The 24,755-nt window shown below is 42.1% G+C and overlaps 1 long non-coding RNA gene across 8 annotated transcripts in view; it reads left to right on the top strand.

Moving 5' to 3' along the window:
- LOC128109928 (uncharacterized) overlaps nt 1–24,755 on the top strand; it is a 175,436-nt gene that overhangs the window by 124,558 nt on the left and 26,123 nt on the right. For 7 of the 8 annotated variants that reach the window (XR_008217961.1, XR_008217963.1, XR_008217958.1 and 4 more), the window contains 2 exons: nt 7,333–7,447; nt 15,227–15,413. This is a non-coding gene — a long non-coding RNA (uncharacterized LOC128109928). The remainder of the gene's footprint in view (nt 1–7,332; nt 7,448–15,226; nt 15,414–24,755) is intronic. The other variant, XR_008217966.1, reaches the window with a different exon arrangement.

The raw sequence follows: 24,755 nt of genomic DNA, 5'->3' as shown, positions 1-24,755 counted from the left end.
TACATTTGTATGTACATCTGGAGTAGCGATTGCGTATACCAATTTGACCTCAACAGCAGAAGTCTTTCTGTTTGCAATCTGGCCTAGGGTATTGTTTGATGTGCTGTTTGGATTTGGTTCAGGTGAGTCCTGATGCCCATGCAGTTTCTTTAGCTGCAGTCTAATATTGACATCATCAGCGGGTGTCTATATGGCCTAGGATCCAGGGATTACAGGATTATATTGCTTGCTTGGATGCAGTACCCTAAGGTGCAGTGTACCTGCTGGCACTCCTGAGCAGTTTCCCTGGTTGTGGGTATGGACTGCCCATCAATTTTTATAGGTCCAGCGAAGGTCATTCCAGGGGAGTCATGTGATGGTAGACCAGCATTTCCAGTAACATTGCTCACTGTGGCCACAGAAGGGTAGGCCATGTCATCTAGCTGCTTCCTTAGGGCCTGAGTGGATCAACCCATTCTGAAAAGGCAGGGATATTTCACAGGTTTGTATGTGGATGAGAAGGGCTTCTTCTCTGTTTTGGGGGTCTTTTGAGGGCCTCTTTGGCTTAAGTTTGTCAAGACTGGTTGACTGGCTGATTCCTAAGGCTAACAATATTTGTGTGGGGTCTTGTGGCTGCTGCCCAGGCAACAGTGGAGTTGTGTGGAAGCTTCCAGGGTAGCAGGAGAAGGGGAAAACTATCCAGCTGTACTCTTGGCGTCTCTGTAAGGTGAACCAACCGCATAATGTAGGCCATTTTGTGAGGCTGTGGGAGGGTAGGCTGAGCCTCACACTGGTGTATAGGATTTGAAGGGTAGTTCCTGGAGAATAGTGCATATGGCTGGACTTTTCTCTGCATGCAGTGCAACAGTGTGGTAACACAGCAACTTCCCTAACTAGACTCAGGATCTGCAAGGGCTGCACGGTTCTCCAACATGAGTCCATGGTCTATGGCGTGGGTAAGACTTCTAGGGGCCTCCTGCTTACCCTTCTGCTGGCTTGCTAAGTCCCTCTTTGTGACAGAAGTAATGACAGATGCCACGTGCTCAGTTGTCTTTATGTACTCACCGTGTAGCTCTGTGGCCCTTAACATCTCCGTCGTTTCCCCTCTCCTCTCCAGCATAGCCCAAGCACTCCAGTGAAAGCACAAGTATTTTTCCTTTGTTTTGGGCCTCTGTTCTGGAGTGAAGCACAAACGCATGGTGTACTTCTGTACTTTTCCTTTGTCGTGTTGGTCCTGGAACCTATTCATTCACTTTGATTTAATGTTTCCTTTCATTTCATTTACCATTTCTCAGTCCCGATGTTCACGGTCTTTGCTATGTTTTCGACAGGATTTCTTTGCTTTTATGGAACTGTTAATTTTTTTTAAAACTTGTGATTGTACTTGAATTTCCCCCATCTTGCTGTATCTTTCTGTCTCCTTTGATTTTTTTCAATCTCTTCTCTAAGGACTTCCTAAAGAGGTGACTATTAATTTTTTAAACTGCGAGAGTTGTTCCAAACGTTACCTGCTCTGTTCCAACAGTTTCCTTGTGCATGATCTCTTGGGTGCTTTCACGCTTCCTGTGTCTTATGTTTTTGTGTTCACTTGTTCCTTAAAGTCAATACTCATTTTGAACTAGTCTGTCTTTCCTGGGTGAGCTAGACGCCAGGGATCTTTGTGTGTCGGGAACTGGGATCAGCTCAAGCTGTCGGGGATCTTCCTTATGACAGGACCCTGTAAGAGGGTCTTCCTGCAGCCTTCCATTCTCCTCAACTGAAGCAGCTAGGGCAGCAGTGAACTCCTAATATGGAGTTTCTCCTCCCCCTGCCGTTCTGACAGATTGGTTCTTGCAAACAGCTTGTTTGGATGACTCCTCTTTCACTTCTCCATTATTGATTTCTCAAGGCTTTAATATCAAAAAGTACCTTATGAGAAATCCTTCCAGACTCTGGTTTTGCCCTGTAAGAGGTACTCATGTTTTGGGAACTCCAGCTTTGCATCAATTCTAAAGCCATAAGTATCTTTTCTTGGCTGTTGGCATTCTTGTGAGATCTTTAATTTATGAAGTTTCGTTTATATAGTGGTTCACGGTTACATATATCTTACAAAATCAATGTTCTTCAACATTAAGCAATATGCTCGCAGTACATTGATTTTGTAATTCAATAAGTGGATGTTCACATATCAGGCCCAGCTTGGGGCAGGTGGTTCTCAGGTCAGTTTGCAGCCATTTGGCCTGGGGTGAGCTTCTTAATCTATCCAACCTTCAAAATCTTCCTTTCTAAAATGTGTATAACTGAACTCACATTCTGGGGGGTAGGAATGTCTTGAACAAGATCAATACAATGTTTTACATAGCACTTGGAGGAATAAATGTACAATGATTATCAGTCTTGCTGCCTAGCGAGTTCTGTGAGGTGCAAGCTCCCGAGGCCTGTAAACCTCCCAGCAGATTCCAGTGCTAGAATCCTAAATACTGAATTTAAGTCTCTTTGTGAATGATGACTGACAGGTGCTATGCTTCTCAGACACAGCAACGGCAGTGAATCGTGTCTGGGCCTGTCTGTGCTCTAAAGGTCAGGGAAGGCGCACATCACATGACTTGTGAGTAGCAATAGGCTACACAGATGTAAACATTACTATTGTTAATGAAAAGGTTTCACTGTAAGAGGGTAATTAAAATCTTAGAGGGGTGTCTTTACAATGAGCACCCATGAATCTAAGGCCCAGACATGACAAGAAAAGCATTGACTACATATGAAGCATGCATGTTAAAAGCCTAAGATCAGAGCAAAGCTGATTGGATTAAGACAACCCTTCCACCCATTGACTGAGACCTGGGAACTTACCTGCCTGTTGATGCTCTAATCTCCTTAGCTGTACAATGATGTTAAATTACCACTTAATTCTTAGCGTATCTTGAGAGTGATGAGCATTGAGCCCCCTGAACTTTAAAACTTAGAAAACCACTCAGCAACGCTCAGTGAGGATGAGCTTGGCTTCCTGTTCTCAGGAGCAGAATACTTTCTTCATTATTCAGTTTCTTTAATTTCTACATTATTTTCTTAGCAGCTTCCAATTCAGCCATCCAGTTCTTTCCGATTTTTTTTAGCCTATGAGAACTCCATAATAAAGGATTAAAGGAGGAATGACTTTGACCCAATGAAATGCAAAAACAAAAAAACAAAAAACCATGAAACTACCTGAATTCAATTTACTCTTCACTCAAAGTGAAGGATGAAGTGAATAAAGGATTTAAATGTGATGAGGAGAAAAAACTGCCAAGACAAACATTTGCTGAATCTGAATCTACAAATACAAATACTCATTATCGTCAAACGAAGTGGCACAGATTTCCCAAATATTTCTAGCATCCCTTTTATTGGGAAGTAATTGGTGAGCACATGACACTTTACTTCATTGAGACCAGTTTCTTCTTGGAAGGTAATTTCATTATCTTCAGAAGCTTTGGGATTGGTTGTGTGAGCTGGAGTTCAGTACTGAATGACTTAGAGGGAACTTTGTGACTTCCACTCCAAATTACGAAAGAGCTAAGGTTAAATATCCCCTTGAAATAACTTGTTATTATAGTATGTCATAGGACATATTTGGGTGCATGGGGAGGTAAGGAGGGTCTGGGAAGAGTTGGGGAGGGGGATCCAAAATCAGAATATATGTTGGAAAAAACTATTCTCAATAAAAATAACAAAGAAACATAATTTTTCAATAAATTTAATGTGCCACATTAGTGTTAAAAGGATTTTTATTTCATGAATACCATTTAAAATTTTTTTTTTGAGAACCTCATACATTTACATCATTTCTACTCTTCCCTCTCTCCCTTCCAGACCTGAGTCCATTTAGGGTTGCTTGTGTGTACATGATTTTAGGGATGATCACTTGGGATTGAAAAACTGTGCTCTGTGCTCACTTGCACATGCGTGTGTGCATGCGTGCGTGCGTGCGTGTGTGTGCGTGTGTGTGTGTGTGTGTGTGTGCGTGCGTGTATACACGCATGCACCCGTGAATGTACATGCAGAGCACTGAGTTACTCTCCACCTTAACTTTAACCTTATTAAAAATTAACTTACTATTTAAGAAGTTCATGCAATATATTTTGAGAATATTCACCCACAATTCCCTCTCTTAACTCTTGCAAGATCCACCCCCACCTCCACACCTCTTCCCCGCCCCCCCCACTTGTACCAACTTTGTGTCCACCTTATTTTTTGCAACAGCGTCTCTCACTGAACCTGGAGATAACTGTTTCTGGTCACCAAGATCCCAGGATCCCCCTGTCTCTGCCTCTAGTGATGAGGATACAAATGTACACTACCACACCCAGCTTTTCTGTGGGTATCAGGCATCTGAACTCAGGTCCTCATGCTTTGCAGCAGATATTTCAGCCATTGGGCAATCTTTCCAGGACATGGATTAATTGCCATTTTATATATTTGTTTTCATGTAGTTACAGTGAGGTCAGTTTATAACTAGAATAAAATCCTAGACTAATAGTGCTGCTAACTACTTACCGAGCTGGCTTGTTGAAATCTACAGTAGCCAGGTAAGACTTTCTTATCTGTGCTTGAGGAAACGCAGGATCAGATGGGTTGTCGAGTATGGCATCCTTTGAGGGATTTAAACTTAGCCAGAAAATTCTAAACCTTTGTTTTTTATGTCAGAGATGCAACCTGTGTGGCATTAGCGAACTCCCGGGAGCATTCCACGTAACCACACTTCACAAATGTGAATTACGGTGTGGGAGGTAAAGAGACAGCTTTCAGTCCCTACTGTGAGCTAACGGTGAGACTGGAATTTACTCAAAGGCAGAGAGAGCTTGTCTGCCATTCATATATAAGTAGTGGGAGGTTAGATCATTTAAAACTTTTGAACTTGAAAATGAGAATAAACATAAGGTTGTTCTGAGAGTTGAGTGAAATGGTCGTCCGGGGCATGCTCAGCATCAGTGTGGCGCTTGACCTGTGGTACTTGATGAACTGAAGGTAAATGTTTTCAGCGATAGCAACAGTGACACAAACTAGAACTTGAGCTGTGAGAGTCCTGGAGCAAGATTGATCTGTCGTCACAGTAGACCAATGTATACAGACACACAGATTGTGCAGGCAATGTACTCTGGCCTACCAGAGCAGCTAGCCTTGCCTTCCTGTTGATAGCGTGTGTTCACATACACTTCTGTGCACTGTGCATTTACACAGATGCACTTGAGCGTTCTCATTTCTTGGCACCTGCCCACAATTTCCTGGGCCTCCTGAGAAATTTGGAGCGGCACATGTGCTCCTTGCGGCCCCCTGGAGCCCCCCACTGCTGCTCCATCTGACAAGTCAGATGGCAAGTGTAGGTGTGGCATCAATTCCCTAGGTTCTAGGAAGTAGGGGCCCTGCTAATTTGCTGCATTCCAGCTGCTGGAGCTCTTCCCGGTTCCTGGCACTTGCTCCCCAATGGCTTTCTGATCCTGTGGCAGCAGCTCCTAATTGCCCCTGGCTTCTTGTCCTTCTTTTTCTCTGTGAGTGAAGCTCAGCATGTGGATCATTTTCTGCTAATCATTTAGTTAATGTGCCTTCCATTTGTCAGTGGGTTTATATACGGCGCCATTCTTTTCTTTTATGCTGGGGCAGGTGTGTTAAAAAAAAAAGGTCCTTATTATCCTCCTAATCTCTCCTGTGGCTCTCCCTAACCCCACCCCCTCTCTTTCTCTTCCTCTCCAAGCTTTTACTGACACAGCAGATTCTTACCTTTGATTTTTTTCTTTCAGAGTGCAGATGGTTGCTTAACCCCGTGGTATCAGGTGCTTCATTTATGAAGTCTTTTCCTGTTCTTTTCAGGCTTTTGCTTCCCTTTATCTGTTCCTGTCTTTAAAAGAATTCCCCTTTCACCCCTAAGAGAATGCCTTAAAGTACAGTGAGGAGAGCCAGGTGAGCACACCGAGGATGCTCACCTAGTATTTGATTTTTTCCCCTTCCCTTCTGTTATCCATTCTCTATCTGTTATATCATCTATAGCTATGTCTGTATTTACAGTTCTACCAAGAGCCATGTTAAACTTGGGTGGATGCTGAGTATGGCAGCCTGGGGGCAGACTGGGCATGGTAAGTATTCATAAATTTGGGATGAAAGGGCATAAATTCAGATCCTATAGCAGAAGTCCTTCACTCCCCAAGTGGCGACAGAAATGTTAGCTGGTCATCTCTGGCCCGTTCTTCAACAGAATATTGGATTGCTCACAACCTGCTAGGATTTCAGTATATGATAGAGTTCAAGGCGTAAATTGTTCTGAAATGTCCCCTCCATCTCCATCAAAGAAGTTCTATTTTTCCTTAAAGAACTATTTCTGATTTTAAGTCTCACCTCTCTGTGGAGTCTTTCTGATGCTCTCTGAGAACCCAAAAGAGCACTCGGTGTGTGCCTCACAGGTTTGGGCATCACAGCAGATGGTTTCCTGTCTTACCGTGTGCTCGTGTCCACCGTGTTTGTTCTCATGCCATACATGTGTTTGTACACATGTGTTTACTGTGTACAACTTACAACCTGCAGGAGACACTGTGCATCACCTAAACATAAAGTTCCTGATGTTGGGGTATCCTCCACCTTTTTCTCCTAATCTACCAGTAAATTCTTAATACATATAGGAACACCCTGGGGACCCGAATTCAAAAGATTCTGGCCTTGTTTCCTGGCTAGCTGACTCCCACACTTCAGGGCTGAAGTGTTTAGCTGAACTCTTGGGGGCATATACCATCAACCAAAATCAGTTAAAAGGAGATACCTGTAAGAGAGCTTTCATATTTCCCTTCCTTGCTCCTCTTACTATTTCTTCACTAAGGCAGACCCATATCCATGGTACTCAAGCACACATGTAGTCTGTGTATATACTTGTAATTTTCTTGGTTTTTAAAATTTTGAATAGCTTAAATTTTTTAATTTTATAAACTGTATAAAGTGGATAAATACATAACATGTATTCAGTAATAAAAGTGTAAAATTTAATATGAAGCTCCATGGATTCCATTCTGAATGCCTATTCTAACTTTACAGAAGTCCGCTGAGTTGTATAGACTTTGGGTCTGTTGAATTTTGGTGTGAAATGTTTTTAAGTTTGGAATACTTGACAAACATTAATGAGTGTTTAAATGCATGCTAGGCACTTGTAGTTGTCGAGATGAATGAACTGTGACTCTGTTCTAGGGCCACTGACAATGCTGAGCAGAAGACATGCACATACATCACACGAACAGAGGACAAGACCTTGAGTAAACCATCACTGCTTCAAGGCTGTGCTTGCAATCTAGGTGTTAATTTACATACTCTTCATAGATGAGCTTGCAGTTAATTTATCTTTACACTTCCGTGCAGGGGAAGATGCAGCTAAGCAAAAACAAAGGGAGAGAGTCTGCTGCCTGGTAAGGATCTATCCAACCAGCACTCCTTTCTCAATTCTGATCTCCGCACTCTAGCCTTCCATACAAGGGTAAGTACACACAGGCCCCGTTCACTGTGGGCTGTACAGTAAGCAATGGCCATTGGGTGGCTGAGGCCTCTTAATTGTGTACATGTCAAAACTGAGCTGTATTCACATGTACTCAGGCCTCAGACTTGGGGTAGGTGGTTGCACCCCAGGAATTGTGGTCTTGGGCATGCATTCCTGGTGCAGTGTGGCTCAGTTGATTCATGATAACCATGACACAGAGGAGGTCAGCCATTTCCACTGACCCCTGCAGCGTTCTCATTTCTTGAAACAGAGCCTGTCATTTCAGAATATCTAACACTTCAAAACAGCCTATTGTGGGGGTGCCATGGCAACAAAAAGAGGCTTTCCACCATTTGTACCAAGTAGGAGCGAGAGGCATTTAGAGGGCAAAGAGAAAGAGTCTGCAGTTTGGTGTGAAGGGACATTTGAAGAGAATGGCCGGAGTAATTTCTCCCTCTGCGAATCTCCAGGATTGCTTCTCTCCTCTGCCTCTGTGAGCCTTGCCTTGTGGCAGGCACTGGGTTCCAGGTGACTGTCTTTTCTGAGTCATCTTTTCCCCATTTGTTTTTGATATGAGCATTCTTTTCTAGTGATGCGAGAGAGCACTCATGCTAATGCCTTGACTATGGCCGTTATTCTGGTTCAAAGAAATCCAGCTATTTCTGCCACAGGTTGCTCAAAGTCACATCTATTCCTTGCCCAGCTTCAACTTATTTTAAGTGACTTAGAGTAGATTAGTGTTTTCTGAAATGGGGTGGGCATTAAATCAACTCAAGGATCAGGTCATAAATAAAGGTTCCAGAGACCCACCCAATCCTACTGAGAGTCACAGGAAACCATCTTGGTAGCTTCCATGCAGGCCGGCCTCTCTCTGGCATTGAGAACCATTGGTCCAGGTGCTCTGGCCTCTTGGCTTTTCATTCTACAGATACAAGATGCAGTGGCCAGCCTGTACCCAACTCCCTCCTAGTCCCCCACTTCCACATGCCCATCAGTCTCTTCTTTGGTGACTCCTTTGGTGCTAGCAGGCTAAGTGACAAAGGAGCCCTTTGCAGGTCGCACATCACCGCCACTGGCAGATTGCTAAGTAATGGAAGTGCTCTGCAGAATAACACACTGTCTTTGTACAGAATTTACAGCCTCTTTTCTGGTACTCACATATATTTCCATAGAGGACCAGACTCAAGAGCTGCATGTATTGCTGTGTGGCTGGAAGCCTACAGGAAGGACAGAGCCCACGGTAATACTGAGCTGGATATTCTAAGGAGAAAAAAAAAAAAACCCAAGCCAGGTAAAGGTTTAGAAGCATCTTTGTGTCTGAATCACACAACCCAGCACTTCACGCTGAGCACAGCATTTCCCAGCCATCCAGCAGCGTCAGGCCAGGCCAGGAAGACCAGGCAGGTGATGTCCTGTCTGCATCCTCTTTGACAGAAAGAAAGGGAAGAGACATGATAAAGAAAAATAATCTCCTCTTGAGTTGGTAAGATTTGGCTCATTGCTCGAGTCTGATCCGTTCCGTTTCCAAGGCAAACTGTACTAGCCGAGGGAGAGGGCATGCTTAGAAAGCCCAACCCAGTTCGAATCAATAGAAAAGAAAGCTGGCTTGCTCGGAAATGGACCTACCGATGATACAGGAGCATGTTTCTGTTGAAGACTTGGCAAATATCCAATTGAAGTGATCAGGGATTTTCCTAGGCAGCAGGTTTCCACGGAGACCTACAGTCAAATCAACAGTGCAGTGACCTGCCGGAGCGAAGGGTGTGGACTGTGTGGCACGTGATAATGAGAGTTGGGCAGAAGGGGTTTATTCGCTTACTCAGTGGGATGGAAAGGCCTGTCAGATAGCCTTAGATGACGTGTCACACAGAGACCTGCCTCAGGAGCAGAGATCTGCATCAAGAGCAGGCAGTGTCTGAGTGAAACTCTATTATGTTAAAATACAGATTACGTGTCTGCAACCATATTTCCTGCATATCTACTCTGTGGTTACTTAGGTGCTTTGAATTTAATCGTCAAACTTGATTTATTAGCATTTTTAGTTATATGTAGCAGTAGATTTCATCACGACAATTAGATATATGTATGTATATATGTAATCTGTTTTAATCATGTTCTCTCCTGTTACCCTGTCTTGTCCTCCCACTTTAGCTGACCCCTCTTCTTCCCAATTAGTCCCTCTTAATTTTCATATCTCTCTATCTCTCTCCCTCCCTTCCTCCCTCCCTCTCTCTCTCTCTCTCTCATGAACCAGTGAGTCTCATTAGAGTTGCTTACAGTGGTTGAGAGACTGTTTACAGAAGCATGGACACCTTACCAGTGGCTCAAACAAGGAAGAAAATACCTCTTTTTAACAACCATTAGCTGTCTATAAATTCTCTTTGTCTTGAGCCCTCCCCCCACTCCATGAGATAGGTCATTGATGGCCCCAGTTCTGTGCAGATCAGGAACAGATAATCACAGAATTCAAGAATGCGAAGGTCATGTCATTAAATTTTTGTAAGAATAATAGGACCGTCATCATCTGTACTTCCCGTTGATGAGGAAATCGGTGATGAGGAGTCTTCCAAGGCAGTCAATGGAGATACAGGATGTAAGGAGAGGCCTGTCTCTCTCCAGGGTCATGGTATTGGCTACTCTAGTTGCCAGTATCTTGATTCTGCTTTTCAGTTTTCCTTAGCTGAGGTGAAGTATGTTCCACAGTATCCAACTCCTGGTCATTAATACCATGGCATTATCTTCCCCAGAAACTTGATATAGGGAAGGAAGGTATTCTGATGGTGGGAATGATGATCATAAATGTTACCTTGAGGGGCTAGAGAGATGGCTCAGAGGTTAAGAGCACCGACTGGTCTTCCAGAGGTCCTGAGTTCAATTCCCAGCACCCACATGGTGGCTCACAACCATCTGTAATGAGATCTGGCTCCCTCTTCTGTATACATAATAAATAAATAAATAAATTAATTAATTAATTAATTAAAAAACATGTTACCTTGAATTTGGCTTATAGATCCATCTCCTGCTAACCTTCTCAGCTAGAGATTTTCCTCATGAGTCTAGGTGAGCTGACAGAGTGAGTCATAGAAACACTAGAACTCTGTGGGTAAGAGCTTTGCTCAATATTTGAAATGACCTGGGTTTTATTCTTGGGTCCATTGCTTATTAGCCACAACCGACTTTCAGCGTTCTCATCTGTAATAGATACAACTGTAGTTCACACTTCATAGGCTTGCCAGAATGATTAAAGAAGGGTGCTTAGCACAGGTCCCAGCGTGTGGCAGGCACTCAAAACACATTTCTGAATTGCATTACTGAACTCATGAAGCCAGGTCTTGGTCTGTGGTTACTTTCTATGGGGCCGTCATCAGCTGTAAGCCATTCTCTCTGATGAAAGCTTTTCAGCTTTCACATTCGACAATAGCGCTTTATCTTTTCCAAGCTCTCCTACTTGAGAAATATGGTTTTCACTTATCTGCATAGCCCTTTTCAAATACTTTATTGTTTTCATTTTTAATTCATCACATAAATATAAAGTTAAACACATATCTTACCAACTTGAAAGCATGCAAAACTGTGTGAGGCTAAGAGTTGCCACCCCCCCCCCAATTCTTTCTAACCCTTCAAATGACGTGATCATGAGTCTAGAAGGTGCCCATTGTCTTCCTTCCCTTTCCAAAGGTGAACTTTGCTGTGCACAGCCCTCTTCAAGCTGTTCTTACTTGTTCACTTGTTTTGTTCTTCCTCAGTTTACAAATGCAATAATATATTCCTTCATGTTGTTAACTACCAACTTTCAGACATAACTCTAGGTTGTCCTTAGATTTTTCTGTTGAAGCTAACCCTTCAATGAAGGTTCTTCTGCACATATCCATGGACTACTTGTATGACATTTTTGTAGGCTATCCTAAGACGTACAGCTTCTGGGCCAAAGGATTCTGTGTTATAACTAACCATTGTCTTTTAGATAGGTGAATCTGAATTATTTTTTAGTGTTTAACTGGAAAAAATGCTGTAAAAGCCTTTGGTTATAACTTTACTTTTGAATTTTTTAATATTCATTTTTTCTCATTTTATTAGTTAGTTGAGAATTTCATACAATTTATCCTCATCATATTCACCCCATACTCCTACTTCTCCCAGATCCATTTCCCAACTTTATCCTCTTTTTTCATTTTTTATTAACTAGTTTAAAAATTAAAACATAATTGTACCACTTACCTCCTTCCCTGTCCTTTCTCCAACCTCTCCCATGTCCTCTACTTACTTCCAGCCCTTCCCACATCCTCTCCTTCCAACTTCTTATACATTTCTCCCTCACTCCTTTTCAAATTGATGGCTTCTTTTTTATTATTATTGTTACACATTTACACATACATGCACAAATAAATAAATACATCTTGTTGAGTTCATTTAGTGTGGCTTGTAAGTATATGATTTCAAGGTTGATCATTTTCTATTGAATAATTAGGTAACCCCATCCTTGGGAGAGACTAATTATCAGTAGTCATTAGTTGCCTGTAGTCCTTTGTCTAGAGGTGGGATCCCGCGAGATTTTCCCTTTCTTATGTTAGCATGTCTATTGATATTATCCTTGTTTAGGCAGCGACATTGTGGAGGTATCTTGGGTGTAACTTCCCTGTCATTTGTAGAAGACAAAATTTCACAACAGACTTTCTATATCCTTTAAATTCAATCAGAAAGTCATTGGTTACTCCTTGGATATTCATGCTACTATTGTGCCAGGGGGCATCTCTTTGCAGATCAGTGATTGTTGTAGCCCATAGAATTAACAGCCAGGTAAGATTGGTGATTACTTTTTTCTTCTGGTAGCATGGATAACAATTCCCAGCCCTGTGAAATCTAGACAGTAGGAATGAAACTTCCAGATGAGTACCAGCTCGATTTCTTCATGTTCTGTGTTTCAAATGTGTTGTTTCTCGTCAACAGAGTTTTATCGAGTTCTGGATATAACCAAAATATTGACGATAGCCTTTAAAATAATTTATTAATAAATATACTAGACATTGTAGTAGGGTATGCTGTCGGCCAAGTGCCAATTGAATGTGATCTGTCCATTATATTTGTCTTCTGGTTATATGACTCATCTCATACAGATGAGAATGCCTAGAGGATTGACTGAGTTATAGCATCCAAGTGGTAGAGCCAAGACTTGAGCTCAGGTCAGTTTATTTCAAAACTGATAGTTTATATTACGTTGTCTCTTATTTTTAAATTCTTGAGCTATAATGGGCTTGTTGCCAGTGGTAAGAAGTGACCACTATTGGATCATAAAGGTAATATGGTGGGGGAGTGAATGGTGTAATAAGAAAGTCATAAGGTTTGGATATATCAACAAATCTCCATTAGTGTGAAGGAAAACTTCTGAAATTGTTAAATGGTATTCAGAGTCTCTGAGCATTGATTAGGGGTAGATAATAACTCATTTTATATATGGGAAAGATGAAGAAGTGGAGACTTTATAACCACTTTACCTGGTGCAGGGCTTACTTGATACCAAAGGCTCTATGAAACCATTTCCTATTGAGAAGCATTGATTTTTCTCCAATTAAATGATGATTTCAGAGATATAAAAAGAACAGACAGGGGTATCCCGTCAACAAGTCAGGCAAGGACAAGCTTCAGGAGGTGAAGAATTCTGGAACAAAAGATCATTTCATCAGTGAGACTCCCTCCAGAAGAAGGATAGTAATATTTCTTCAAGGGCCACTGGACCAAAGAGCTCTCTGGGACATTTGGTCAACTTTGATACTAAGAGGTCTGACATAAGGAGGGTCAGGAATAGGCAGACAGGGTATGAATCTTTTGTTTTTTGGATCTTGCTCTGTCGACCAGGCTGGCCTCGAACTCACAGAGATCCGCCTGGCTCTTCCTCCTGAGTGCTGAGATTAAAAGCATGTACCACCATCGCCCAGCCAGGTTATGAGTCTTGAGAAACTCGCACATACCTGATACATCCATTCTTGATTTTATATTACCTACAGTTCAATAAGTGGCAGATCCATATTGGGCAGTAGTAGTAAGCAAGACAGTTCCAGATGCGGCCTAAAGAGTTCAGATTCACTGGGCAGGGACCAGCAGACATCAAAATATGTGTGGCCAAGGAAGTTGGCTTTGAATAATTAGCATGAAAACAGGTCCTTTGGGTACAGGCTGGCATTGTAGAGCAAGTGCTATATAAAACAGGAAAAATCTAGGTAGTATAGGGCAAGCTTTAGGTAACAAAGCCAGTGCCAGGTAGAGGCTGTCACAGAGGGAGAGGATTTCTCTCTGAGATGTGCAGGCATCTCTGCTCATCCCAAATGGGTCAACTGAAGCTTAGGACACCCCACCCACCCACCCCCACCCCACCCACCCCACCCTCCACCGTCACCCCCCACCACCACCACCCCCGCGCCAAGAATGTTTCGCTGCTCTTCAAGGCCTTATCCAAAGCCACCGGTCTCTTCACATAAACAAGGAAGTAAATAATACATACAATGTAGGTTTTAAGGCAGCGCTGTGTGGTTTGAATGTGAGACATTCCCCTGTAGGCTCATGGATTTGAACTCTTGGCCCTTAGCTGGTGGTGCTGCTCAGGAGGGTTGTGGAACTTTAAGAAGTTGAAGCCTTGTTACAGGAAGTGGGTCACTGGGGTGTGGGCCTGGAGGCTTTGTAACCCAGCCCACTTCCTGTTCACTCTCTACTTCCAAAGTGTGAGGACAAAGTGACCAGCCAGCCTCTGACTCCTGCCATCTTGCCTTCCCTACCTTCTGCGTTTTCCCTGACATGACGGACTGTATTCCTCTGGAACTGTAAACCAACATCAATTCTTTCTCCCTTACATTGTTTCTGTCAGGTTTTGTTTTTTTTTCCCCACTGCAACAGAACAGTAACTAATACAAATGCTAACTTGTTTGGTTTATGAAAAATGGTCCCAACACCACGATTTCTTGCTCAGTTTAAGGTCCAATCACAAGTCTCTTAGTTGACTCTTCTGTCCAATGGGTGTGAAAATGTCTCTCTAAATAGAGTTGAAAGGATAAAATAAAGTCTTGGAGAGTCATAAAAATGAGATGTTTCTTGCTGTTCTGTTTCTACAACACTTTAGTGTCAGACACATCAAAGCCTGATGACCCAGAAGCTCAGCAAGGCCCCGGGAGATCTCCAAACGCTCCATGTTGGCTCTGCCCTTCCTGAAATGTCAGCATTGGTGTCACTTCTCTGACAGGTCACAATTTCTGGTAGGATTTTGTGGAAAGGGATGCATAAATACCTGCCATGAGGTAGGGGTGAGAGGTATCGATACGGACACAGTTTTCATTAATTTGAATTATTTTGCCTCACAGTTTTCCTCTTCTTTTCACCCTCTGAAATGCCTATACATCCGTTCCTTCTAAAAGTTATTTGTTTTAAAAAGCACCCACTGGGCATCCAGCTCACTCAGGCCATCTGCTTTATTGCGGGAAGTGACACATTGCTCTCCAGATGTCACTTGAGGGCTTGAGGGTTCCCTGTTGTTTTATCTATTATATTCGTACTCAAGCATCTCAGTTGACAGCTAGGTACCATGCAGACTGCCTGTTCTTATTCTCTGATGCTCCCCCTACTTTCTTACCTCTTCAGACCTTGGCATTCCCCACAACCAAAAAGGGTTCAGGCAGGACCAGAGTCCTTGGAAGCTCACAATCTCCAGAGGCCCCGTTGAAGACTGTGGTGATGCAGTGGGCAGTGTGTATGTGAGCCACCCTGAGGTGCCTGTGTCTCTTCTTTCTCTTGTAGATGTAAGGGATGGGGAAAGACCCAGTGAATGATCCACTTCTCCAGGGTAATCAATGGGTCGTGTAAGGAGTCCGTGTGCCCATGCAAGCATTCATCGCTGAGAACAGTACCTCAGGAATGGGAGCCAGATTTCCTCACATGGGTGGAGCTGCATGTATGCATCAAGATGAACATGCTGGGAGCCACAGTGAGTATCCTTGGGGAATCTCTGCCTTTGTCTCTCAACAGAGCCCACTGCAGCTCTAGAGCAAGAGGCTTTCCTCAGAGGGAACTTCCTGAAGGATGTGTACAGGTAAATTCCACCACTGAGGGGTTCAATTAGGGAAGCAGGGCCTCACATTTGTTTAGCTGAAATGATGGGACCCTGTAAGATGAGGTGTGTCTACACAGGTGTCTCTTCACAGCTTGAATTCTGCAGCACTTGATATCATGAAACCACCCGGAGCAAAGTGGAAAAGCTGATGAGGACAAGGGAAATATGGTAGATGGAGTATAGAAGCCACATTAGCTGGTTGCTTAAATATAAAGTTTGACACCGGGCGGCGGTGGCGCATGCCTTTAATCCCAGCACTTGGGAGGCAGAGCTAGATGGATTTCTGTGAGTTCAAGGCCAGCCTGGTTTACAGAGTGAGATCCAGGACAGGCACCTAAACTACACAGAGAAACCCTGTCTCGAATATATATATATATATTCATATATTCATGGCTTGAGCTTTATCCTATAAGACAGATATTACCGTTGAAGGCTTTTAAGCCAGAGAAAGAAAGAAAACACGCTCAGGTTGCAGTGTGAGAATCAGTAGAAGGAGGCAAACCTAGGGCCAGGGATAACAGGAAGCTGGAGCAATGTCTTCACGGTTCAAAGCATCACGGAACTGTGTCTAACAGACTGAGATGAGGGTGTGATGGGAGGTGAGCAAAGATGGAGAAATGTCAGGCCGTGCAGCTTGATTATAGTGGGAGTTTATGTAAGAGAGGAGCCCAGGGTGACTGACTGTAGCGTGTCTTATTGAGATCTCTGAGTTAATAGTGGTAGCCTTCACTGTTATGGGGGAACCTGAAGACGTTTAAAGAGGAAAAGCATGAGTTTCATTTGGAGCATGTTGCTTTGAGACATCCATGGGACAGTGTTGGATATCCAAATCTGGAGGTCAGGGAAAAATCTGACCTAAATATGCAGATTGTGGAACATCACCAAGTTCAGGAGTCCTTGGCCTGGTGTTTTCACGGATCCCCTTAAAGATTATAAGGGAAGCTCTTTCCATACATTTGTCCCCCAGGAAATACACAGATCACTTAGAGCCCATTCTGGATATACCTGGGGATCATGACTCCAGCTTTGGGTCTGGCTGATGGGTATTCATGCTTTGACTTAGGCTGTGCATCTTTGGTAGGAATCTCACAGGAGGCACAAAGGTGGTCTCATATATTGTCGTCAGGGAGCACAGGATTTGTACTGGTTCCATTCATAACGAGTTATTTGTGTCGCTTATTAAATTAGTGTCTGCAAAACTTGTTCAATGAGAGGTTATTCTTTCTCCCTTTTCACTCAGTAAGTATTTTGTGGGTGATCCTATGCAACTACATAAATGTACCATTTCTCATCCAATGATTAGCTCATCTAATTATTCATTTATACCTGTGTGGGTTCGCGGTAACTTGTGACATCAACCATGACCCATCATTGTCAGTTGTGATTTTGATATACAAACTGTTCTCATTCTTTCAAGGGATAGGCGTCTATGTTTTTCACATGCATCTATAATTCTTGAATATTTCCTTATATTATGGCCACATTTTAATCTCCTTATGCAAGACATTTCTCCAGAGGCAAGGTTCCAATGTTCAATTGTAAGAGTGATCTAGAAGTTTCTATCTAAATGATAGGTGTGTGTTCATGGCCATGGAGTTATCACTGCACCCGAAGCTTTTCAGAGGATAGATAGGGATATAAATCTGCATATTTATATTTACATTTAGCTTTCTGTTTATTTATATGAATTTTTTTCTACGTAGTAAAACTATTGCATTCACAAGAATATCTGTAAGTCAATTTGTCAGCACTGAATGTATTAATAGTAATAATTTTACCTTTCAGAATTTGTATCTTTCATTTTTTCACAGTGTAAATCTGTCAAACATTGTTTTTATGTAGGTATTTGGTCAATTCCCTTCCTTATATCAATTTTCTTTATCTACTGTCACCCTCTTTCCCACAAGGATGCCCATACCACCCCCCCCGCCCCCCGCAACACACACACACTGTCCCAGACTATTCCTACTTAGAATCCTCTTTACCCGGTGGAATTCTGACCCGCTTCCTGTCACACCCCACACGGATGTCCTACTCACCCTGTTTGAGGTCTGACTTTTCTGTGTACTCTGGTTGGAATCTGGTTTCCCAAAATGGTTTGATCTCATCCCCACACTATAATTAAGTTCTGCTTCTTCATGCTGATCACCTCCCCATTCTTTAATAATTCCATGTGCATGCATATTATATGATAGTCCATGCTTGGTTACTTTTCTGTAAGGATATTGACCTCCTCTTGTTTTGCTTACTGCCAGTCCCAAGCATGAATCCCCTCCTCACTTTGACCATACAAGACACCTCTGCACATATGCCTAAGAGTCTTCTTTGGAATCCAAATACGTACAAGCTTGATATCTGCTTGAAAATGAGATGTGCGTATCTGGACTCTAGGGAAGACTCCCTTTGAGAGGTATTGTGAGCTGCACACTGCTTCTGTCATCTGCCAAAACCTTAGGTCACACATGAATGAGAAGAATGCCCCTATTTCAGCTACAGCTTTTGTTCTCCAAGTGTCATGTGCTTATTTCTTCAGCTTTAGCGGACATGCTTTAAGCCTTAATGTGAATGACTTTCAGATTTATTTTCTGTGTGGTAGAACTTCTCAGTAAAACAATTATGATGGTAGAGATGCAGATTTCAGTGATGACCACAGGCACCATGTGAAAATAGATACTCTCAAGTTTAGCCTAGACAAAGACTAATGAACTCATGGACCTGTATGTTAGCTGGTCTGGGCTATACTTAGATGGTAAACTATGTTAATTTGGGGTTAGCCTTACTCATGTGTTTGGGGATCAAATGGAGACAATTTTCTTTGCCAAATTTGATCCTCCTGGGACCAACAGGTTGATATTGGACCAAACTGGGCAGGTTCTTTTCCTGGTACAGGAGACAGGAAGTCTTCTCATGTTTCTGCTCGTCTCATGTCTAGTTGAGGATGGGAGTGGACAGTAATACCAAAATATGACAGCATTTTGTTAAAGGTTAAAGAATTGGAGCCACAGATTTAAGCTGTCATATTAAGGCTATTAGGAAATGTAGTTTTATAAGCTAAAATTAGAAACCCTCCATCTTCATTTTGAATCCCTAACTTATGAGTATCCTTGGGTACTACCAAATAATGAATCTTTTTATCAGCTACATTTGCTCTTTGCCAATGTCATAAATGTATATAATGCATTTTGATTATTCTCACCCCATTCTTTCTTATCTCCTACTGTATCTACACTGGCCCTCTTCCTTAAAAATTCCTTCCCCACATTCATATTTGTGTGTGTGTGTGTGTGTGTGTGTGTGTGTGTGTGTGTGTGTGTGTGTGTGTGTATGTGTGAGCCACTGAGTTTAACCATGGATATATGTATGATTGTGGTTTTAAAACTATCCATTGGAGCCTGGTGGGCTCACCAGTGTTTACATAACAGAAGGCAAGGATTCCTCATCTCCCAGAATAGGTAGCCAGTAGTTCAGCAGGGAGAGATAGAGCCCATGTCCGCCCCTATCCTTATATATGACTAATTATGGACAAGGCTAGTTTCATGCCTGTCCAGTTCAGGTGCTGCAGCTAGTGAGAATGTATGATTTTAGTGTCTATGTTATGTCTCAAAGAGGGCATTTCCCAGACATTCCCCCTGCCTTCCAGCTCTTACATGCTCGGTGTGTCCTTTTCGTCCATGCTCCCCAAGCCTTAGAGGAGATAAGTACCAATGTCTTGTTTAGGGGTCAACACCGACCTGTCACTTATTCTAAGCACCTTATACAGCTCTGTCTCTGCGTTCACCACTGTTCACTGAAAAGTGAGGCCTCTCTGATTAAAGGTGAGTGTAGCATCTGTTTGGGGGTATAAACATAGGTATTTAGAAGCCAGTTTGATGCTATGACAAGTTAGCTAATCAACAGGAAGTCCCTTCCCTCCCCCACTATCCTGGGCCTGTCACTTCCCTTGCGATGCACTTCTGACCATGTTTACAGTGCTAGTCATGGTGCTGTGGAATGGGTCTCAAAACCGAGCAGAAAGTAGCTGGTTACCCTCAGAACAGTCATGCCACCTGCAGGCATATCTTACCTGGAAGGTTAGTATCCTAGTACATAAGATCCACAACTGGGTTTGTCCATAGACACCTTTTCTTCCCCTTGGCATAGGACTTTTGGTCTCATGAAAGCTAGCCAGCAAGGAGAAAGTTTCTTGCTCAGTTTCTGCTTGATCTCTTTATATCTTACAACCATGATGTGTGGTGTCTTCAGGAATAGAATTGCATCATCTAGTTCTGGTGGGCAACCAAGATGAATGGCAGAAGTTTGTGTTGTTTCAGGGGCCTCTGGGGACTCTCTCATCAATAACTCCTATGGCAGTATCCCATGAACCACTATGGGAGTTTGGTTAAATAACCCATAGCTTCTAGAAGCAGCATTATCTAGCCATGCAGACTATTTCCCCTTCAAACTTTTTCTTTAAAATTCTTATATTTTAAATTTGGATTACAAGGTAATTGGTATTTGTGTACCTTTTTCATACACCATTTGTATGGATTAACTTCTTTTCTGCCTCTTCATCTCCTCCCACCCCCGGGCGCTTATACCTTAATGTCCTTAATATTCCCTTCTACATTTTTATTTTACCTATGTTCTACTTCCACTCTGCTCTGAAGGCAACTTCTACCCCATTATATTCTCTGATTTACTGGCACAGGCACTCCAATGAAACATATAGAACTAAAGACAAAACAAAGATCCACATGTGAGAGAATATATGGTATTTGTCTTTCTAGGTCTGGGTTACCTCATTCAGCATAATATTTTCATTTTCATATATCTACCTGCAAACTTTGTAATTTCATTTTCTTCATAGCTGAATAAAATTCCATTGTGTATATGTACCATATTTTCATTATCTGTTCATCAGTTGACAGACATTTAGACTAATTATGTTTCCTAGCTTTTGCGAATAGTCCAACAGTGAACACAGCTGGGCAAATATCTCTGCAGTAGGATAGAGAATCCTTTGGGTGTACACCCAGGAGTGATGTTGCAGAATCAAATAGTTTCTAGCTTTTTGAGAAACATCTAGACTCATTTCCAGAATGGCTGCCCTAGTCTATATTCCCATCAACAGCCCTTTCCCCGAATGACCATTATTATCACTTGTATCCTGTATGGTGGCCGTTCTGACTGGAGGGAGGTGGGATCTCAAAATAGTTTTACTCCACACTTTCTTGATGGCTAAGGATGTTGAATATTTTTAAAGTGTTTGCTAGTTGTTTGTGTTTCTTCATTTGAGAACTCTCAGCTTATTTACTTACATAGGCTATTTTTTAGTTTGGGTTGCTGGTAAGTACTCTAAAACAACCTGTATTCCTTTTGAATCTTGATTATAAGTCTCTCCTTTTCTCTTCCTCAGAAAGTAATTGGTGTAGCTAGAAGTTTTTCTCTGGTCCCACTTGTCCCACAGTCAGTACAAATCTCTCACTCACAGTCCCACAGCCTTTTATAAAATAATCATTCAGAGCCTTAATATTAATTATAACTGCTTGGCCATTAGCTCAGGCTTATTACTGACTAGCTCTTACACTTAAAGTAACCTATAATTCTTATCTATGTTTAGTCACACGGCTTGGTACCTTTTCTCAGTTCTGCCTTGGCATCTTGCTTCCTCTGTGTCTGGCTGGCGATTCCTCACTCTGTCCTTCCTTTTCCCAGAATTCTCCTTTCTGCTAGCCTCACCTATACTTCCTGCCCAGCTACTGGCCAATCAACATTTTATTAAACCAGTGTACAAAAGCATTATCCCACAGCAAATTGGCTTAGTTTTAAATCACGATTATTTTTTCAAAATGTTCACTAATATTTTATATTAACTTTGATAGGAAAAATTATAATTGCAGTGGTGTATTATGTCATTGTCTATTAAAATAGAAATTAGTGTGTACCTATTAGATAAGCTATTTGATGTACCTTAACTTTATTTCCACAGCACTCATGTAAGATGTTTATTTAACATTCTTGTCTAATTGTGGAGGAAATGGAGGTTTAGCAAACAGCCAGTCAACTAACAAACAGATTGACTATTCCAACTACCCAGGCTGCACTCTGGGCCATAGGCTACATTGCTTCTATCTCTTCACTGAGTTGCTTTCAGCCTCCATCCAGCAACCTCTCAGCATCTTCCCCTGGAGACATTATTTACTCATGACACACATTGTGTACTGTGACAAATAGTGTTGGTAATGGCAAAAGCAAAATCAAGCCACGAACCAGCTTTCTTATTTGGATTCCGTGTAAATAGCGATTGTAATGAGTTTGTTTTGTCTTTAGCAAAGGCAAGAGAGAGAAAAGTTGATGGCACAACTGGTTAAAATAGGTCTGATTTTCATATTTAGGTCTTTTTTAAAAATGAAAAAGACCCTTCACTTTGTTGAATGCTGTCATGGGATCCCTAGAACGTTACCAGACATTGTCATTCAAAGGAATCATTAAAAACATTCTTTTCTCCCTTCGTTGCCTATTTACATCGAATCTTTACTTTCCAAAAAAACTCTGGAAAGTAATTCTGTCCTTCCATTCATTCATTCCACAAACACTGAACAGCAACTATGCTGGACACAGTGCTAGGCTGAGGAAACACTGTTGAACAACAGATAAAGTCCCATCCTCAGATTCTGGTCTAGGATCTGCTCTGGTTGCAAGAGGAAGAAGCTCAGGAGCGCCCCCACTGGGTTTCCTCTTCCTATCCCTGTCCCTAATTGTCTCATTGCAGTACCAACACCCCACAGAACACCACGAAGATGACTGCCCTTTACCTTGTAGAGGAGACGGGCGCGGGAGGGGTGGGTTGTAGCCATCTTCCTTAATCTCCATTGCTACATCTTGCTCTTGAAGAATTCATTCAAAGATCACATGTTTTGTAAATGTATACAAATGTTTGTATTGGAGGAATTGTTTAGAACAGAGAGACCCAGAAGGACAAAGTGGACTTTTCGCTTGGACATCTCTGCCCTCCTCCCTCCTGCCTTCTATCTCTGTCAATCCACTTTCTCAAGCTGTCTCCGAGGCAGCTGCTAGAGTTGTCTTCATAAAATTTCCAACGACTCCCTGCTGACTTCTTAATACAGTTCAGTCTTTTAAACAAGTGTTCAGGGACCTCATGATCAGCACTTACCCCCTACCACTTTTTTAACAGTCTCATTCTTCCATGGCATCCATTAGTGCATGTGGCAATCTTCTTCAATGATCACCTGCTTGATCCCCAGGCATGAACTATGTTCACGCCTCCTCACCTTTGCTACCCCCAGAATGACCATTACTTCCCCCACTAATCAAAGTCTATGCAACCTTCAAGGCTCAGCTCATTTACAGCTTATCCCCAAAGCCTTCCCTTATCGCTCTGCCAGAATTAATTGCTTCCTCCTCGGTGCTCACACAGCCCACCTCATTCTTCTGTTTAGCACATTTTCTATGCTGCTTCATCCAAACAAAATCTGCTTACATTTCCGTTTCTGCAAGCCTCTTGGATGCTTCAGAATCAAGGTCATGGGTTCATGGTAGTTCATCGTTGTATCTCCCAGTGCTCGACTTCTAAAGTGACCTCCACAAAATATCACACATTGTTGGATTACAGTCACACTCTTAAGTTTCTGCAAGATCAGCTGTGGTTAGCTGCATAGGCAATTTCATCTTTAAGGTGTATGCTGTGACTTGACATAAGACAGGCCTAGGTTGAGAGCCCGTCTCTTTACTTACTTTATAAGCTATGGTGAATGCCTTCACTTTTTTGATCCTCATTTTTCTCATCTAAAAGTCGGCATTACACTTACATTAATGAGCTATTATGAAGACAAAAAGCTAAGTGTTTGCTAGGATGCCTGTCACATAGCAGTAAGAAATATGTAATGACCATGATTAACATTTTTATTTTAGAAGAAATCACAGTTTACATTATTGACTTCTCACAATGTGCAAACTTCTCTCCATACTTGACTGATTATTTCTTATCAGACTTATACCCACCCCTGTGATGATTCACTATTGTTATAGATGAAGAAACTGAGAGGTTAGTAGTTTCCTGGTGCCTGTGCAATCAGCGAGGGTTACACTTGAACGTGAACCTCATCGCTAGACCATCTATTTATTTACTTCTTGTGTGTTAGTTAGTGCTGTATTTGCACACACGCATGTGCACCATGTATGTGCTTGGTGTCCATGGTGTTCATGGAGCTCAAAAGAGGGCATCGGATCCCCTGGAACTGGAGGTACAGATGGTTATAAGCCACTTTGTACATGCTGGTTACTGAAGCCAGGTCTTCTACAAGAGCAGCCAGAGCTCTTAATGGCTGAACAGTTTCCAGTGGCAGCATACTCTTAACTATCAGCACCATTAGGTGGGTTTGATAATTAAAAAAAGAAATGTTCCCGTTTTGATGGGATAGAGAAATTGTATGGTGACACCATCCCTAAGCAAAGCATCCATTACAGTATTCGCCACTCATGGTACTTAGGGGAATGATTTTTTCTTCATGCACCATTATGCTAAACAACCTTTCAAAGTCTCTGCAGAGTCTATTTTTTCCCCAATATTTTTTTTCTCCTTTTCTAAATGATTTACTCAGTTATAATATGTCAAGACAGGTTAGGTTATCATTTTCCTCAAAACGTTTCCCCAAAATGGAAATAGGCGGAAGTTGAGTCAGCCAGATGATACAGCACCTTTAACACAGCTGGACTGTAACAATAAGCTCTAAACTTTCATGTCGTTTCCTTGTAGTTTCATTGTGGGGAGCAGAACTAATGCCTCTCGCACTAGCCAGCATTTTTATTTGCCATCACAGCAACTCCTAGGGTTTGCTATTTTACTCACACTGAGACTGGCTTAATCTGAACCAGCAAGTCCCTCTGATCTAACTAAACGCTGTTTGTATTATTCTTTATTTTTAAATAATTCCCAGGTCCAAATCAAAGAAGCATCCAAGCCTTTCTTCTCTCTGAAACATCAGCCTTTATGTATTTCTCACTTTTTCTTTTCATGGTTTACCTTCCTTTTTTAAAGTCTTAGTTCTTTGATAGTTTCATACATGCTTGATCATCCTCATCCCTCCCCCAACAACTCTTTCCAGATCCACACCTCCTGTTTCCAACTTTGTGTCCTTTTTTTTTTTTTTTCAAACCAATCAAGATCAATTTGTGCTATCTGAATATTCTGTTTCTCTGGGAGCTATACTCTTGAAA

The sequence above is a fragment of the Peromyscus californicus genome, unplaced genomic scaffold (genome assembly GCF_007827085.1).
Source record: "Peromyscus californicus insignis strain IS unplaced genomic scaffold, ASM782708v3 Scaffold_14__1_contigs__length_90479793_seg_2, whole genome shotgun sequence".
Classification (NCBI taxonomy): Eukaryota; Metazoa; Chordata; class Mammalia; order Rodentia; family Cricetidae; genus Peromyscus; species Peromyscus californicus.
This window is presented reverse-complemented; position numbering and strand designations above follow the sequence as displayed.